Here is a 17,786-nt window from a genome sequence, read left to right as displayed (position 1 = left end):
ATTTACCTCATTCTTCCTGGGCTCGTAAGTAGAAGACACCATCAGAGCAAACTGCAGCTCCATCATTTCTGCTTCAGGATCGGCTGCATCATTCTTCAGGGGATCATCATCAATTTGAGCTAGGTGAGCGTTTTCTGGCCCTGAAATATTCAAAGCCTGCATCTGGTCCTCCCAGTCAAAGGACTGAGCGACCATAGCAGTCTCACCATTAACCGCAGCACCTGCACGGTTGTTTCCCACTGCAACCATCGTCCTGTTGTTGTTCGTCCTACGATCTGGTTTTGGACACTCACGAGCAAAGTGACCCAGCTCATGACAGTTGAAACATCGCAGCATGCCCTTGTTGAATCCCACCTTCTTGTCTGCATTCATGCCCCAGTTGTTCTTCCCTGTCTTCTTAGCAAACTACTTGGCCCTGAAAACAACCATAGCAATCTGCCATGTGATGTCCATCTCTTCCACGTCTTCTGGATGAATCTGATCCAGGTCAGCAAATGACAGTTGAGGTGGAAGCTCTCCAACTACAAAGGCATTGTAGCAGTTAACAAGCCCAGTGGCTAGAGCCAGATTATCATCAGTGTCTTTCGTGTTTGAGGAAGAGGCTACAACTGGCACATTTGCAGGGGGAACAGTTTGTGGAGTGACAAATGGCTGGCTTTGAGAATAAGGAATGGATGATGCAGCAGCGAAGGTCTGAATCTGAGGTTGTTGAGCAGCAAAAGCTTGACCTGAGGAAGACATGATTGAGGAGAGAGCATTGTTGGATGAGATTCCAAGATTTGCAGTAGAGAACGAGTTCACATGGTTAATTTCTCTCTGTTTGTCATCAATATCACAAGCTTTGATGATCGCCATGATTTCAGCAAGAGTGAGGCGATTTAGATCCTTGGTCTTCTTAATCACAACAACATTCATGTCCCATGACCTGGGAAGAGCATTTAGAAGCTTCTTGTTAATCTCCGACTTGGTCAAGAAAATCCCAGATATATTCATGTCAGTGGTGAGAGTTGTGAACCGTTGCAGCTGTGACTCAAGAGTCTCTCCGGGAATGTAGTTGAACATATTGAACTTTTGTCGCAACATGTCCTGGCGACTCTCCTACATATCTTCATTTCCTTCATATACCTCAATTAGGGCTTCCCACAAATCTTTAGCTGAAGTGTACTCTCGGAAACCTTGAGCAATATCGGGAGATAATGCCATGGTTAGAGTGGCTAAAGCCCTTTCCTGTCCTTCCACTTTTTCAAACTCTTCATCTGTGTAATTCTCAACAGCTTTGTCAATTACTTGTCCTCCAACCGTCATAGTGATTCTAACAGGGCCTCTAAGAATGCTTCTCCAGACTTTAAAGTCCTTCATTTTAATGTACTTTTCAATCCTGTATTTCCACTCAGGAAAACCATCTGCAAACATTAATCTTGGAATACGCGTAGTTGTGCCCATGACAGTATCAAGTTCGTGAAAATGAGTTTGACTTTGAGATTCCATTTGAAATTAAAGCAAATTAAAGTCAGAAAAGAGTTTACGGTTGATGAGATTACGACCGTAAACTGGGTTTACGGTTAATGAGTTTACGACCGTAAACTTGGTTTACGGTTGAGGTGTTTACGACCGTAAACTGGGTTTATGGTTAAAGAGTTTACGACCGTAAACTGCGTTTACGGTTTGGATGATTACGATTTGGATGTTTACGGTTTAAGTGTTTACGATTATTGAAGCTTTGTTTACGGTTAATGAAGATTCACAGTTTACGGTTGATTAAGGTTCTTGAGTTTACAGCCGTAAACAGAGTTTACGGTCGGCAGTAAACTCCCAGAAGTTCTTCAAAAACGCGATTTTGGAGTAGATTCAATCCCTTTAACCACAAAAACACTAAAACCAATCTCGAACAATAAGAATGTCAGTCTAAACAGCCTAGAACTCGATTGAATGAAGCTTTGACACCGGTTTTCGCTCTGATACCAATTGTAAGGTCCTGAAACGGATCTTTACCAATGATCAAGCAACAAACAATCACAATAGAAGTAGAAGAAGAAAAGAAATCAAGCTTGCACACGTTTATAGCATAAAACGTCTGGTACAACTCATCACAGTACACCGTAAACTCTCTGGCATCAACAACTAGACAAAGACCTACACCACCACTATATATACTCGACTGGGCCGCAAACTGGGTTTACGGCCGTAAACTCACCTTTGGACCGTAAACTGCTAAACAACCCACAAAATTACTTTTAAAGACTCAAAAGAACAAATACAATGTAAGCCTAGACCAAACCATTAACTGGACCCTTCACAATCTAGAAGGTATTGAATCTAACTTCATATCATGAAACGCACCAAAACCCATTCGTTTCACCATTTCCTTATGAGTGTATGACATTCCCTTCACCGCTATATACATTGATTTTGGCGACATATGGCAGCTTATTTTTTGCAACTCATTACTTGTGTCATCCTCAGCTCCTCTATCTTCATTTTCTTCTGCGTTCCCTCTTTTAGCTTTTTTATCTTCATTCCTTTCTTATTTTCAACTTCCTTCACTACTTCATTTTTATGACTTTTGCTTTTTTCTCAGCACTTCTTCTTACATTCACATCATGATCAGCTTCAGTATCCTGAGAATGTTCATCTTTCCTTTTGTTTCTCTTACTTACATTAACAGTTGATTCACCTACAACAAACACAAAATAACCTACGCATGATTGTGTTAATACTACAACAAGAAGAATCATGCATATTTGATTTGTATATGTATTCTGTATTGAAGATTCCCAATTATAAATGTTATATTTAGAATACGTGTGTATGTGGGAAAATTAAACTGATACTAAATGATCATATAACATATACAAAATGCATAAGAAATTTTTTTATACAATAATTTCTTAAGTATTGAAGCAGTGCATACATAAGGTATTTTGTATTGAATACTAAATCAACCCTTAAACTAATATTTTGAAATAATACACATTACCACAAAACATACTAGTGAGAATAAAATCTATACAGACCACAAATAAAACTTCTACATAGTAATTTACTAATTTTAGATAAATGTAATAAACATATAATGTTAGTCATATCAACATTCAGTGCAGAATATATACGTACTGATATATATATATATATATATATATATATATATATATATATATATATATATATATATATATATATATATATATATATATATATATATATATATATATATATATATATATATATATATACTATATTAAATTCTTACATAGTGTATTCAATATTGAATACATTTGGCTAATCATAGAATATTCGACACATAAAAAAACAAACAACATAATGTATTCAATATTTAATACACATGGCTAATCATAAAATATTCGACACATAAAAAAAACAAACAACATAATGTATTCAATATTGAATACACATGGCTATCAAAGAATATTTGACAAATAAAAAACAAACAACACCACGTGACCAAACACATACAAAATATTAAACTGATACTAAATGATCACATAACAGATACAAAATGCATAAGAAATTTTTTTATACAATAATGTGTTATATATTGAAGCATTGCATACATAAGGCATTCCATATGGAATACTAAATCAAACCTTAAACTAATACTTTGAAATATACACACTACCACAAAACATGCTAGTGAGAATAAAATCTCTACAGAGCCCAGATAAAACTTCTACATAGTAATTTACTAATTTTAGACAAATATATATTCTGTATTGAATTCTTACATAATGTATCCAATATTGAATACATGTGGCTATTCATAGAATATTCGACACATAAAAAATAGACAACATAATGTATTCAATATTGAATACATGTGGTTGATCATAAAATATTTAACACATAAAAAAACAAACAACACCACATTATCAAACACATACAAAACTAACACATTAACACTTAGAAAAGAAGTACCTTTTACAATATGGCATTTCACCTTCTTTTTTGTAATCTGTTCTGTATTAGGCATCAACACACTAGAACCTCCTGCAAAAATATTACAAACAAAATTGTTTAAACAACAGACTAGCTACTATTCCTTATATCAAACCCCTAAAAAACTAGACATTATTCTATTTAGATTCCCTGATACAACCACACCTACATTCTTAATTCTAGTATGAATATAATATGAGTATTAAAAAGAAATTAACTTGAAACACACAAAGCTAGCAGTCTTCATCTTCAACAAAACCCTAAAACAAAAAAAAAACAAAACAAAAAAAAAACAAAACAAAACAAAAAAAAAACTAAACTTAAACTTACTTGTACTTGAACATCAATGAGCAATACCTAAATGAATGTTCACGAAATCATCGTCATCAAGGTCGATGGCTTCTTCAATGGTGTTGTTGAACTTGTCGCCCCTCATTTCTGGGTTTGATCGAAGATTCATCATAATCTGATATGTTGAACAATCGAAGATTTTTATACTCGATTACCGAATCTGCATTATTCAAATTAAATTCAAAGTTGAAATCGGATAATATCTTCAGTAGAAAGTGGAAGTTGTGTATCGATTGGGAAGACGAATTCACCGACGGAAGTTAGAACTGAATCTCACTTTCCTAAATTATTTACCCTAGTTTTTTACACATATTCTCTCCCAAACCCATGATCAATTAAATTATGTGTTTTTTCAACTTTTTTTCCTTTTTAATTAAATAGAAAATTGTTAATTACCATAACCATCTAATTAAATAATATAATGGCTATAAAATATACTAATGTTCTCACAATAATGTGTTTTTACAAGAACTATCCCCTATATATATATATATATATATATATATATATATATATATATATATATATATATATATATATATACCGGATGATGTATCAATGATGTGACATTCAAATGAGCTCTATAGAGTTCAATGAATTGCAGATGCCTTTAAAATGCAAAATGTTAAAGAGATTTATGTTGTTTACACAAGTATATATTACTTAGACATAAAAACAAAAATAAGTCATGGTGTTTTTTATTAAGTGTGAATGAGAAGGTTGCATTAGTAAGCTTAAAGGGTGTTGTACAGTACACATATAAATAGTAGCTTATTAGATTATAGGCTTAAGTGGGTTAATCGGATTAACCCGAACCCATTTAAATTGAATGATATATAACCAAACCCAACCCTATATATGTTAGGGGTTATTTCGGTTGAAGCGATAAACCTGATTTCAATTTTAGATCCTACTAAACCCGACTTTATTTATCTTATTCGGGTTAAGTTTGATCGGGGGAATCGGTTACATTTTTTTGACACCCCTATTTACATCAACGAACAAAAAAGTCCCAATATTTATGAGTTTTAATATGATAGGAGTTGGAAGAAAAAAAAACGTCGATAAATAAAAGGTTATACATGTTTTTTTAGCTTTACTTAATAAATTACCATATCGTGATTAATTCTAAAATTAATACTCATATAACTATTTAACTCATTTAGTTATTTGTGTTCATCAAAGAATTTTTAGCCTAACAGTATCAAGGTGTGTAAGGAATGTGCCCCCCCCCCCCCCCTAAATGCTTGATGGATCACGTCTCATTGTGGACAACTATGCAGAATTAGGAGTAGGATTAGATGGTATGTATGTTTATTTTAAAAAAAAAAATATCATTATATCCGTAGTAGCGAAAATACGCAATCCCTTATTTATTAGAAACTTTGATTTATATTATTAATATATAAAGTTCATTTCGGGTAAATAATCAAATTCCTCATTTCAAACACGACCAGATAACTTAGTTGCATTATTTTCAAGGGATACTATCACTAAGACCCTACACAGCATTTGTGTTATGGTTTAAAATGTCTCATACATTTTTCTCTTTTAGGAGTTATAGGGGCATGGATTCCTTTTTTACATGTTACTAAGATACCCGGAACTTCCCTTCATGACATGTTTTAGCCACGTGGGAGGTTTTAATGGCACATGTATAAGGAACATATTTTCCTTAGTTATTTTTCCGATCACCAAGGAAACCTCTACCACGGACCACGCCCTATTTTATCACATCTATAGTCTCACTGTTGATATTGTCGTCATCAGTAGTAACCGACAACTGAAGAGGCAATGCTACATCTTGAAATTGTCTCCATTCCTCTCTAAGTTTTAGACTTTTAAATCTTAAATTTTTGTGCCCTTCTTGTTGCTTAAATCATGCATACACATGAAAATGTGTGACCGGTTTCACCGAAGAAAAATGATATGTGACCCTTCCTTCCTTTTTAATTATAGATCTCCGGTATAGATACAACTTATAGTCACGTTGAAAGAACCTCTTTCTAAACTTTTGTATTTCTGAAAGACCCAAACTTTCATACTTCACAATATTGTTACTCCAAAACATGTTACATGCATATTTATAAATATGTTTTTTTTAAATTGATAGTGTGATTACAAAAGATTGTATACAAACCGACTAAGTTTTAGTATATTACATAACTACCTAGGATATTTAAACTTTTATACAAACATAAACCCACGTACAAAAATAATAGTATAAACTATTCTAAATCTTCCAATGATATATGACTATACTGGATTCTCATTACCTGCAATTGTTAAACACTGAGAGGGGTAAGCGGTGACGCTTAGTGAGTTCAATAATAGATACAATATAACGTTATGTCATATATATACCAATATGACTGAAACAAAGGGAACAAGGAACAACAAAGGCACATGTGAATCATGCGACAGGCTTTTCATAACAATCAATGAGACATAACAATTTCAATACTTGATATACATCAATAACACTTTGGCACAAATGGCATAGAAGACATACGATTTCTGATTAAACATTTTGGTATATTTCAGGCTTTTAGCCCTATCTAACCTTCTGCTAATACCATAGAATATAAGTCATTCTCTTACGAGACATGCTTTACATGGCCAGAGGCTACATACCAGTACCACTGTGAATCTAAGTCCTTTCACTGATCATATGGTCAAAGGTACAACTTTGCTATCATAATAGCGGAAATAATAACACGAGATGATTACACGGAAAAGCACATAGCACATATAACACATAACATACAATTGTTCCTATATATTGAACTCACCGTGAAATAACCGGGGGTTAAAGTATTAATTTGGGCAGCACTTCGACTCTAAAAATGACTTTCAGTGACGAAAACGGAGATTTTTGTTGAAAACCGGGCCTTTCTCAGGCAGAGTTTCGACTCGAAAATATAATTTTCTCAGGAACTTCGGAGTGTCGGGACTTAGAGGAAGTTTCATGAAGAGTTGGGTACTCAGCTGCACATCAGCACTGCATACCACCCCCAAACCGATGTGCAGAGCGAGCAGATGATTCAGACGCTCGAGAATATGATATGGGCGTGCGTATTAGATATTGGAGGGAGTTGGGATACTTATCATCCACTGTCTTAGTTCTCTTATAATAATAGTTGTCATGCCATTATTGACCGACCACCATTGGAGATGTTGAATGGGAGGAGGTGCAGGACACCGGTTTGTTGGGACGAAGTCGGGCATCAGGTCATGCGGGGTACTGAGGTAGTACTCAAGACTATTGAGTTGATTAAACAAGTTTGCGACAGGTTGTGATTCATGAAATGTTGGTAGAAGAGTTATGTAGACTGACGACGTTCGGACCTCGAGTTTCAGGTGGGGGACTTGGTGCTTCTAAAGGTGTCGCCTTGGAAAGTTATCATCCGATTCTGGAAGAGGCGCAAGCTGGGCCCCCTATTTATTGGTCCCTTCAAGATTACCACCTTGGTGGGCAAGGTTGCATACTGACTCGATTTTCCTGATGATCTGAGTCAAATCCACGTCACCTTCCATGTTTCTCGGCTTCGAAATTGTGTGGCCGATGATTAGGCGGTTGTTACTTTGTATTATATTTAGGTTGATGATCGCCTGAATTATATTGAGAGACCAGTGCTGATCTTGGATAGGAAGACGAAGGCTTTGCACAACAAGCCGATATCTTTGGAAAAGGTCCAGTGGCAGCATCGGAAAGGTTCTGAATAGACTTCGGAGCCTAAGACAGATATGAATCAAGTGTATTGTATTCAAGTGGGGAGATTTGTAACATCCGGTCCAGGCATGAATCAACTTTATTGAATTTACTCTAATAGGGGTGGCCACGTTGTGGTGGAGCATCACCACGACGTGGCGGAACATTTTGGATCGCGAGATTTAAATACCTGCCATGACGTGGTCTTGGGGCACCACGACGTGGCAGGTGCTTTGGTGAAAGCCCTAATTTTGGGATTTGGACCCTATATAAGGAACATTAAGGCGAGGGTTTCAACTTCCATCTTCCTCCCAACCACAAAAAACCGTAACCCTAGCCTTCATTGAAGTTGTGAGCTTATTCTTTGTGCTTTTGGTGATTTTAGAAGGAGAAGGAAGGTTTTGGTGAGGTGGTTACTTGGCAAGCATCATTTCTTCAGCTAGCTTATCTCTTGGACCTTGGTGAGTGCCCATAACTAAACCTTTTATTGCCATGTTGCTAGATCTCTTGTTTTTGTCCCCTTTTTCCATGTTTTGATGGACTTAAGTAATCGTGTCTCATAAAGTTTGCAACGTTATAAATCTCCAGGTCAAATAGAGCATTTAGTGTCTTGGATCTAAATTATAATCAAGTTTTAATGTCATGCATGGGGTTTTAGTCATTAAACCCTATTTTTGACCTAAAATGGAAAAGGCATGTATTGGACATGCAAGTCCATAAAAGCAAGATTTTTAAGGTCTCTTTGGAGTGTGAAATATTTCTGGAAACTTTGGATGTGCAACTCTAAGGATTTGGTGCTTAATGAGAATCTTGATGCATTAAGTTACCCTTAGTGGTTAGGGTTGGGACTTTGGCTTATGGAAGGGTTTGAGGGATAATGTTTGAAATATTACCCATCAATATTTTGGAGGGAGTTGAGATACTTATCGTCCACTGTCCGAGATCTCTTATAATAACAATTATCATGCCAGTATTAACCGACCACCATTTGAGATGTTGTATGGGAGGAGATGCAGGACCCCGATTTGTTGGGGCGAAGTCGGGCATCGGGTCATGGGGAGTGATGAGGTGGTACTCAAGACTACTGAGTTGATTCAATAGGTGTGCGACAAGCTACGAGTCGCGCAAAGCCGACAGAAGAGTTATGTTGACCGACGACGTTCGAACCTCAAGTTTCAGGTGGGGGACTTGGTGCTTCTGAAGGTGTCACCTTGGAAATGTGTCATCTGATTTTGGATTCAATGAAAGTTGGGCCCCGATTTATTGGTCCCTTCAGGATTTTCGCCTGGGTGGGAAAGGTTGCATACCGGCTGGATTTTCCTGATGAGCTCAGTCAAATCCACAACACCTTCCATCTTTCTCAGCTTCGGAAGTGTGTGGCTGATGATTCGGAGGTTGTTCCTTTGGATGATATTTAAGTCAATGATCGCTTGAATTATGTTGAGAGACCAGTTGCGATCTTGGAAAGGAAGACGAAGGCCTTGCCCAACAAGATGGTATCTTTGGTCAAGGTCTAGTGGCAGCATCGAAGAGGTTCCGAATGGACTTGGGAGCCTGAGACGGAAATGTGAGAGTACTACCCTGATTTATTTTTAGATGAGGACTTCGAGGACGAAGTATAATTCAAGTGGGGAATATTTGTAAAATCCAGTCCAAGTATGAATCAACTTTCTTGTATTTACTTTAAAAGGGGTGGCCACAAGGTGGTGGAGCATCACCACGACGTAACGGAACATTATGGATCGCGGGATTTAAATGACCTGCCACGACGTGGTCTTGGGGCACCACGACGTGGCAGGTGTTTTAGTGAAAATCATAATTTCGGGATTTTGACCCTATATAAGGAACATTAAGGCTAAGGTTTTAGCCTCCATCTTCCTCTCAACCTCAGAAACCCTAACCCAAGCCTCCATTGAAGTTGTGAGCTCATTCTTGGTGCTTTTTGGTGATTTTAGAAGGAGAAGGAATCTTTTCGTGAGGTGGTTACTTGGCAAGCATCATTTCTTCAGCTAGCTTATCTCTTGGACCTTGGTGAGTGGCCAAAACTCAACCTTTTCTTGTCATGTTGCTAGATCTCTTCTTTTTGTCCCCTTTTTCCATGTTTTGATGGACTTAAGTAATGATATCTGATAAAGTATGCAACTTTATGACTCTCCAGGTCAAATAGAGCATTTAGTGTCTTGGATTTGAATTATAATCAAGTTTTGATGTCATGCAGGGGGTTTTAGTCATTAAACCCTATTTTTGTCCTAAAATGGAAAAGGCATGTATTGGACATGCAAGTCCATAAAGCCACAATTTTAAGGTCTCTTTAGAGTGTGAAATCTTTCTGGAAACCTTGGAGGTGCAACTCTAAGGAATTGGTGATTAATGAGAATCTTGATGCATTAAGTTACCCTTAGTGGTTAGAGTTGGGACTTTGGCTTATGGAAGTGTTTGAGGGATGAAGTTGGAAACTTTACCCATCAAGACCATGGGCAGGACCAGATTTGAGCCTTGGAGCTCTTGTAGTTGAAGGAAATGACTTATCGGTTTAAGCTGTCTATACTCATCACCATGACATGGTTGAAGTTGCCACAACGTGGTGACTTGGTCAAGACCTGTCTGCTTTATCGGTATGTGGTCACGACGGGGCCAAGGAGGCCACGACATGGCGACTAGTTGGGTTGACTTTTGACTTTGACCAGGATTTGAGTAAGTTTCACTTATGGGTATTTTGGGTATTTTGAGTTGTAGTCTGGGTTTTGGTCGCTGTTATTTGTAAAGGTGACCGGTAAAGTTGGTTTTTGGAGCAGCGTGTTGTTGCAACTATTTTTTCTATCTATGAGGTGAGTCTTCTCACTGTATCCATGGGTCGAAGACACCAATGCCGACCCATTATCTTGTTATGTTGAATACTAGCTGTTATGTGAATGTTGTATATATGTTTGCATGTTCGGGTTGAAATAAACCCCATGGAGGAGCCCACTATTATATGATCAGGTTGAAATAAACCCCAGGGTGGGGCCCATTATGGTATGATCGGGTTGAAATAAACCCCAGGGCGGGGCCCACTATCGTCTATCGGGTTGAAATAAACATTAGGGTTAGGCCCATATTTGTTTATTGAGTTGGAATATACCCGGGGCTAGGCCCAATTTATTTGTTTGGTATGTGGTACTTTGGTTGAACTCACTAAGGCTTGAGCTTACAGTTTATGTTTATGGTTTTAGGTACTTTCGGTACGAAAGGGAAGGGCCCGACGTGACGGCACAACATCATCCCTTTATGATTTCCGTACTTTTTGGGTATTTGTACTATGGTATTTGATATTACTTTTGGTGATGGTTTTGAACTAATTGATGAATGAAACTATTGGATTTCAAAATGAAAATTGTACCACTGTTTTTGGGTTGTTACAAAATCAGAAAAAAAAATGATTTTCCAAAAAACCATGAATTCTTGGCTTTTTGAAAAAGTCAATAAGGAGTTTAAAAGCTTACCCAAACACACCCTTTACGTTATTTATAAAATAAGGAAATAATGATGGAAAATGGTGTCTAATGGCATATTTCAATTGGTTTCGCCGAAGAAAATTAATATGTGACTTCTGCTTCCTTTTTCATTATAGATCTTCGGTATAGTTACAACTTATAACCACGTTTAGTGATCCATGGGATCCTTTTGGAGGAGATGGTAGTGGTTACAGAGTACTGCATATCTGCAACGAAGGTTGGAACAACGATATACTTTGATTTTCCTAAGTTGAAGAGCACTCGATAAGTATGGTTCAGATTAGTCGGAGATGTTGTTAGGTCAGCCAATGACCCATAATATGGTGGCAATTTTATTGGGTTTGCTTCCTTTCCACCTACTGATCTTCGAGGGATAACCTTTCTGGCATATGATTTTCTGGGTGTTTGTGAGTGTTTTTTAAAATGACTTATTGGTTTATTTACTTTTCAAAAAACTAATAAGTTAAAAAAGTGCTTAGTAAAACTAACCTTTTAGGTAAAATTAGACAATAAAAAATGATTTTTCCAAAAAACCATGAATTAAACACACCCTTTATATTGTTTATAAAATAGGGAATTAATGATGACATAGATTTTAGATTACATGACAATCTTCGTTGATAACAGCTTTACCCAAACATACCCTTTATATTGTTCAAAAAAACCATGAATTAAACACACCCTTTATAGTAGGATCGTTACTATTTTTTTTAATTATAATATTTTTTCTTTGAATAACTATCTAAAATATTACTTTTGAATTATATATATATATATATATATATATATATATATATATATATATATATATATAATGTTTTAACAATTTATTGTTAACTATAATGGTTAATTGTTAGATGAAAATATTTTTTATGTTTAAAAATGTTTTTAGTAGGACTTATGATTCAATTCGTTTTTACGATCAATGATCTTACAAAAAGAAAAAACAATCATATATTAAATCCGGATCTTAACAACATTGAGTATAACATTTATTGTAAAGTATCATAAACCACCGGAAAACAAAAGAAAATAACTACGATAAGAACTCATTAATTAATTAATTAATCACTCATTCTCAATCTTGATACCACCAACTGTGACATGAACATTGTCACACCTTGGCACCAATTTCACCACCACATCTTCGTCATCTTCTTCAACACCCAAATCCTCCAATAACTCACTTATTCCAATTCTCAACTGTGTCTTTTTCACCTTCCCACCATCACCACTATGTCCGTTCCTTTGCTTATGTGGCACGTTCACAAAGCTACCGGCACACTCAGTTTTCTCAGCCCCACCACCAGCCGCTGCCTCCTCATCCTCATCGTTAATGAACACATCAAACTTCACAAACTCATCTCTATTGATTTCTATCCCTTCTATCACCAATACTTCTTCTTCCTCCTCTCTTTCCTTCTTTGCTGGCCTCGCCACCATCACCGTCGTTGGTTTGTCTAGACTCATCGGAAAAGTGGCAGGTGTAGTTGGTATTCCGGCCATATTGGGTTTGCTAAAAAGAAGTTAAAGAACCTTGTGATCAATGCAGAGAGCTTTTCATTTCTGCTAAATCTTTATAATAATAAATTCAATTAATCTCCTTCTCCTCTATTATCATTGGCTATAGATGGAATTTTTTATTTTTTCTTTTTTTTCATCTTTTATTTTGTTTTTATTTATTTATTTTTTTTTGTAATTTGCGTGACAGACGGACAAACACACCAATTGCAATTTTTGCGTAATTTATGTGAAAATACACGTGTGTAATACGTCGTTTCTTAAAGTATGCGATTATGATCTTATCCGTAATTGATTTGGTAAAAAGGTGGCGTTAACAAATTAATAAATGAACTCGTCAACGAAGTAATCTTCTTTTTTCTATAAAAATAATATTATGGAAATATATTCAAAAATATATTAAAACAACTAACCCAATAGACATTCTATAAAAATAATATTATGGAAATATATTCAAAAATATATTAAAACAACTAACCCAATAGACATTTGACCTTTGTCTTATCGGAAATCTTCGGCGTCTATTTGGTGCACAAGTTCGAACTAATTTATAAAATTAGAATGTAAAATTAGTAAAAACTAAGTTTTACTGATAAAATTAAAGAAATTATAATTATTTAAATTACATTAAATTTTGTGTTTAGAGAACTTGATAATTACATTAAATTACTTTATCCATCTCATCCCACATATATACCAAAAAACATGCCCCTACCCCATCCACAATGATACGCATATGCATAAGCTAAGCCCACAAGCTTAAATTGATGTCGACGCCAACCTACACCGAGGGTGTTCAAAAATATCCATATCCGGAAATCCAATCCAAAAATTCCGAAAATCCAATTCAAAAGTATTCGAAAATCTGGATATCCGAAATTCAGATATCTGGTTATTCGGATTCGGATACGGATAGCGATTTCATAAAAGTTCAGATATCCGACATCCGAAATCTATATATTAACTATTTTTAAATATTTTCTAGTTTGAAGGGTCCACTTTAAAAAACCCAAACCCAAAAGGGACGTTATTGGTACTTCATAGGGTTAGGTCACAAATCTTGAAATCTCAGTTCTTTTCAAACCAAAGCGATCAATTCAACTCGACCTCAAGACCTTCACTTATCGAATAGACCTTCACTTATTGAATAGACAAATCTTCAACTTTTCCGAGAGTTGTTGACACTAGACACAAAGCTTCACAATTACTAAGTTCTCATCTTCTTCCATAGCAACGATCGAATAAAAGGATCTTCCTCTTTTCTGAGTTCGACTCATCCCTTTTTTAACCGGTTAGCTACTAGTATAGTACATGTCTACACATGTTATGTAATGCTTTTCTTTCGTTTTGTTACTAGTCTACTACTATACTACATGTAGCTATATATTTTTGTAGCTATATGTGTAAATAAAAATGATTCTTTCTTTATGATGTTTTTGTAGCTGAATGTGTAAATAAACATGACAAAATCTTAAATGATACTTAAATGTACTTGATTGTTTATGGACTGCTTTAAGTCCAAGAATGGTGGAAGAATTGGTGTGCACACAAGATTGGACACGTACTTTTTATAATCCTGTTATGGTTGATGATCTACTACTTGAAATAGAGAAAATCGAGGAAGGTTAGGTTTGTCTAATTGTACTTGTGCCTATTGAGTTTCTTTCAATATATAATTTTAATGTTTTCTTTTTATTTTGACATATAGGTTTTAATGACTCAACTTTGGAACGACCGATTATCATTATTGATGAAACGGTTGATGAAACATCTGGAATCACTGATCTGACTTGATGTATATAAATATTTAGATGTTCCACTTCAACTATTTAAATTATGCCAAACTATTTTTTTTTATTTGAATATGTAATTTGTTATTCTATACATATTTATGTTTCTAATTTTGATTTCTATTTCTTCTAAATTGCAGCTTTAAATAGTAGTTGTGTAGTATGGAACTCAGGAGTTTTTTTGGTGGTAAATATGGACTTATGGACTTAAGTTTTTTTTTTGTTGGTAAATATGGATAAGACTAAATAGTAGTTGTGTAGTATGGAACTCAGGAGTTTTTTTGGTGGTAAATATGGACTTATGGACTTAAGTTTTTTTTTTGTTGGTAAATATGGATAAGACTTATGGACTTAAGTGCTTGGTTTGGAGTGTTCTTTGCTACTGTGAAGTGCATGCCATATTCTCTTTTGCACATTTTCTTTTGTTAATTATTAATATCATGGCTATATAGTAAACACCAAGTACATAGAATTTTTATATAACTTCAATATTATCTAAAGGTTGTATTCTTTGTTTGGAAAATATAATGTAAGTATTATACTATTATCTAATGATTTGTATATGGCTTTAATGACTGTGTTTGGTTTTGAGTTGATTCATGTAGTTACTTTAATATTTATTGTTTAATGGTTGAATATTTTAAAAAAATAAAGTGGTTGGAATTTTGGATATTCGATTCTGGTATCCGTATTCATATTCGAATTTCCTAGATATCCGAAAATTCAGATACAAATACGGATATCAGAATTCATTATCTGAAATTTTCAGATTTCCGGATATCTGGTTTTGGACACCCTTACGTACACCCACCACCACCTCACCTACCCCCACCCCTACACCCACACATATATGATCACGTCCACGTCTACATTCATAAGCTCATGTCGATGAACATTACTCATATCCATACCTACATGCATATACTACGCAAATGATTATGTCCATAGATGTCCATAAAAGCACATATCCGTGCACATACATATTTTTTCTCCTTTCTTTACCTCATTATATATGCACTGATCTCATGACTAAGTATCACTAGACCTAACCCCAAAGAAATATACCAATTATTTGGTTTTATAAAATGCAATTATATATATTTTCGTTTTGTAAGACCATCTTTTTTTCTTTACATATAGTAGGCAAATTTATTAAAGAACACAAGTTTGCGCTAATAAGAGTTTAATAAATGAATTTTTTTTTAATTAAGTGAATTTTTATCATTTTTGTTAAAAATAATAATAAATTATAAAAATTAATAATATAATATTTTGATCGTATTACATTATTTACTTTTCAATTTATGTCATAAATCTACACAAAAGAAAAAAAAAACTATATTATATGTTATCTAGAAAAACATATTGCATTTCTATGTGTTATCTAGAGACATTAGGCATAACATATTCTAATTCATTTAGATTTCAATTTTTTACATGTTTTTTTTTTTCAATTTTTTACATGTTTTTTTTTTTCAAATACCTTTTGTCGGACAAAACACCTCTTATATTATTATGTTATATGATGGTCTAAAATAAAAGGCATAACTTTTATAAGCTAAAAGACAAACTAATATATCGTGAGTTTAACATCTTTTTGAGAGAGTTATTAATATTAAAATAAATATTAGATCAAGGGAACAAGATGATATAAATAAGAATAAATTACACAAATAGTCTCGATGGTTCTGTATAATTTGCATTTTGGTCTTTAATTTTTTTTTTTTTTTTTGACTTTGATATTCCTTATAGTAGGCTTTTTGCGTCTTTGGTCCTTACCAACGTAAAAATACTAGTATACTACTTTGCCATCACCTATTTTCGTTTTTAATTAATTTGTTATTTATTTATAATTTAAACAATAAATAAATTAAAATGACTCACCTCACCCCACTCGTCTCCTTTCTTATGTTCAGTCACCGAAAAACACCTCTGGCCACCATTGCCGCTAGCCTCTGGTCATCACCACCACTCAGTAAGAACCTTAGACACAAAATCAAAATCATAGATCCAAACTAGATGCATAACCATAACCATAAACCCAATAACAAATTGCAAAATAAAGACCATAAATCTAAAGAGATCTAATTCATTAGTCTCATTCTATTCCACTGTTATCTTAAAATATGATCCTAAATAAGCAATAAGACGTTAAAACCTGAAGCATAAATGAGATGAAACCAGAAAAAAAAAGTGAAACCTAGAAATTAGAAATCAAAATCGAAATGTTTGAAACCCCAACCCTTTCATGATGGTGGCATTAAAGTGTAGATCGACGCTTGGTGGTGGCTCTAGAGACGTTTCTGGCGTAGAAGAAAGGTGTAGCGGATATCAACGGTCGATGGTTAAAGATGACTTTAGAGTGTGGATCGGTGGTCCATAGTGAAAAAAGGCTTCCGGCAGAGTATAAAGGTGGTGGTGCATGGTAGGAGATCGATGATGATTTTAGTAAAGTTTCCGGCCGATAGTGACTGATTTGGATGTGTTCCATGCTTAGGGTTTTTTAGAGAAGGAAGATATATCCAGGAAAGGTAGGGATGGAGGGGTAAAACAAAAATATATATGAAGGTTTAAACAAAAATATATTTAAATTTTAGATTTTAGATTTGAAATTTGAATTTAAAAGGAAACATATTATAATTTATTTTTAATTAAAACAATTATTAATTGATATATAAATTTGATTTGTTAATTAAGAAATGATAAAAAGAGAGAAAATGACAAATCGAAAAAATATATATTCAAAAATACTAAAAAAATGATATGTGTCCAAGTTAATATAAAAGTTAATATAAAAGTGACGTATGAAAAAAAAAAAACTTTATTTATTAGAGTTGATTTATTTAATCCAATAGTAATAATAAATAAATAAAAAGATATAAATGTCATTTTAAGTTTGAAACAAAAGCAAAATATAAGAATAATCTCAATTTAAAAAAAAAATCCTTAGAAACCAACTATACA

At 34.4% G+C, this 17,786-nt stretch overlaps 1 pseudogene across 2 annotated transcripts; it reads right to left on the bottom strand.

Moving 5' to 3' along the window:
* Positions 1 to 6,448: 6,448 nt before the first annotated feature.
* On the bottom strand, positions 6,449 to 17,352 carry LOC145107024 (polyphenol oxidase A1, chloroplastic pseudogene; annotated as a pseudogene). 2 transcript variants are annotated; one of them, XR_013707713.1, is made up of 3 exons: positions 17,065 to 17,352; positions 16,707 to 16,777; positions 12,438 to 13,027 (listed from the first exon to the last, which is right to left on the bottom strand). The product of XR_013707713.1 is annotated as a polyphenol oxidase A1, chloroplastic pseudogene, transcript variant X1 (transcript). The 2 variants fall into 2 exon arrangements; XR_013707714.1 differs by lacking the exon at positions 12,438 to 13,027 and adding an exon at positions 6,449 to 6,581 and having other exon boundaries at positions 16,707 to 17,352.
* Between the last annotated feature and the right edge of the window lie 434 nt (positions 17,353 to 17,786).

This window comes from Lactuca virosa, chromosome 4 (assembly GCF_052849685.1).
Source record: "Lactuca virosa cultivar CGN04683 chromosome 4, Lactuca_virosa_CGN04683_v6, whole genome shotgun sequence".
Lineage (NCBI taxonomy): Eukaryota > Viridiplantae > Streptophyta > Magnoliopsida > Asterales > Asteraceae > Lactuca > Lactuca virosa.
Note: the sequence above shows the minus strand (reverse complement) of the source record. Positions and strands in the feature narration are given on the sequence as shown.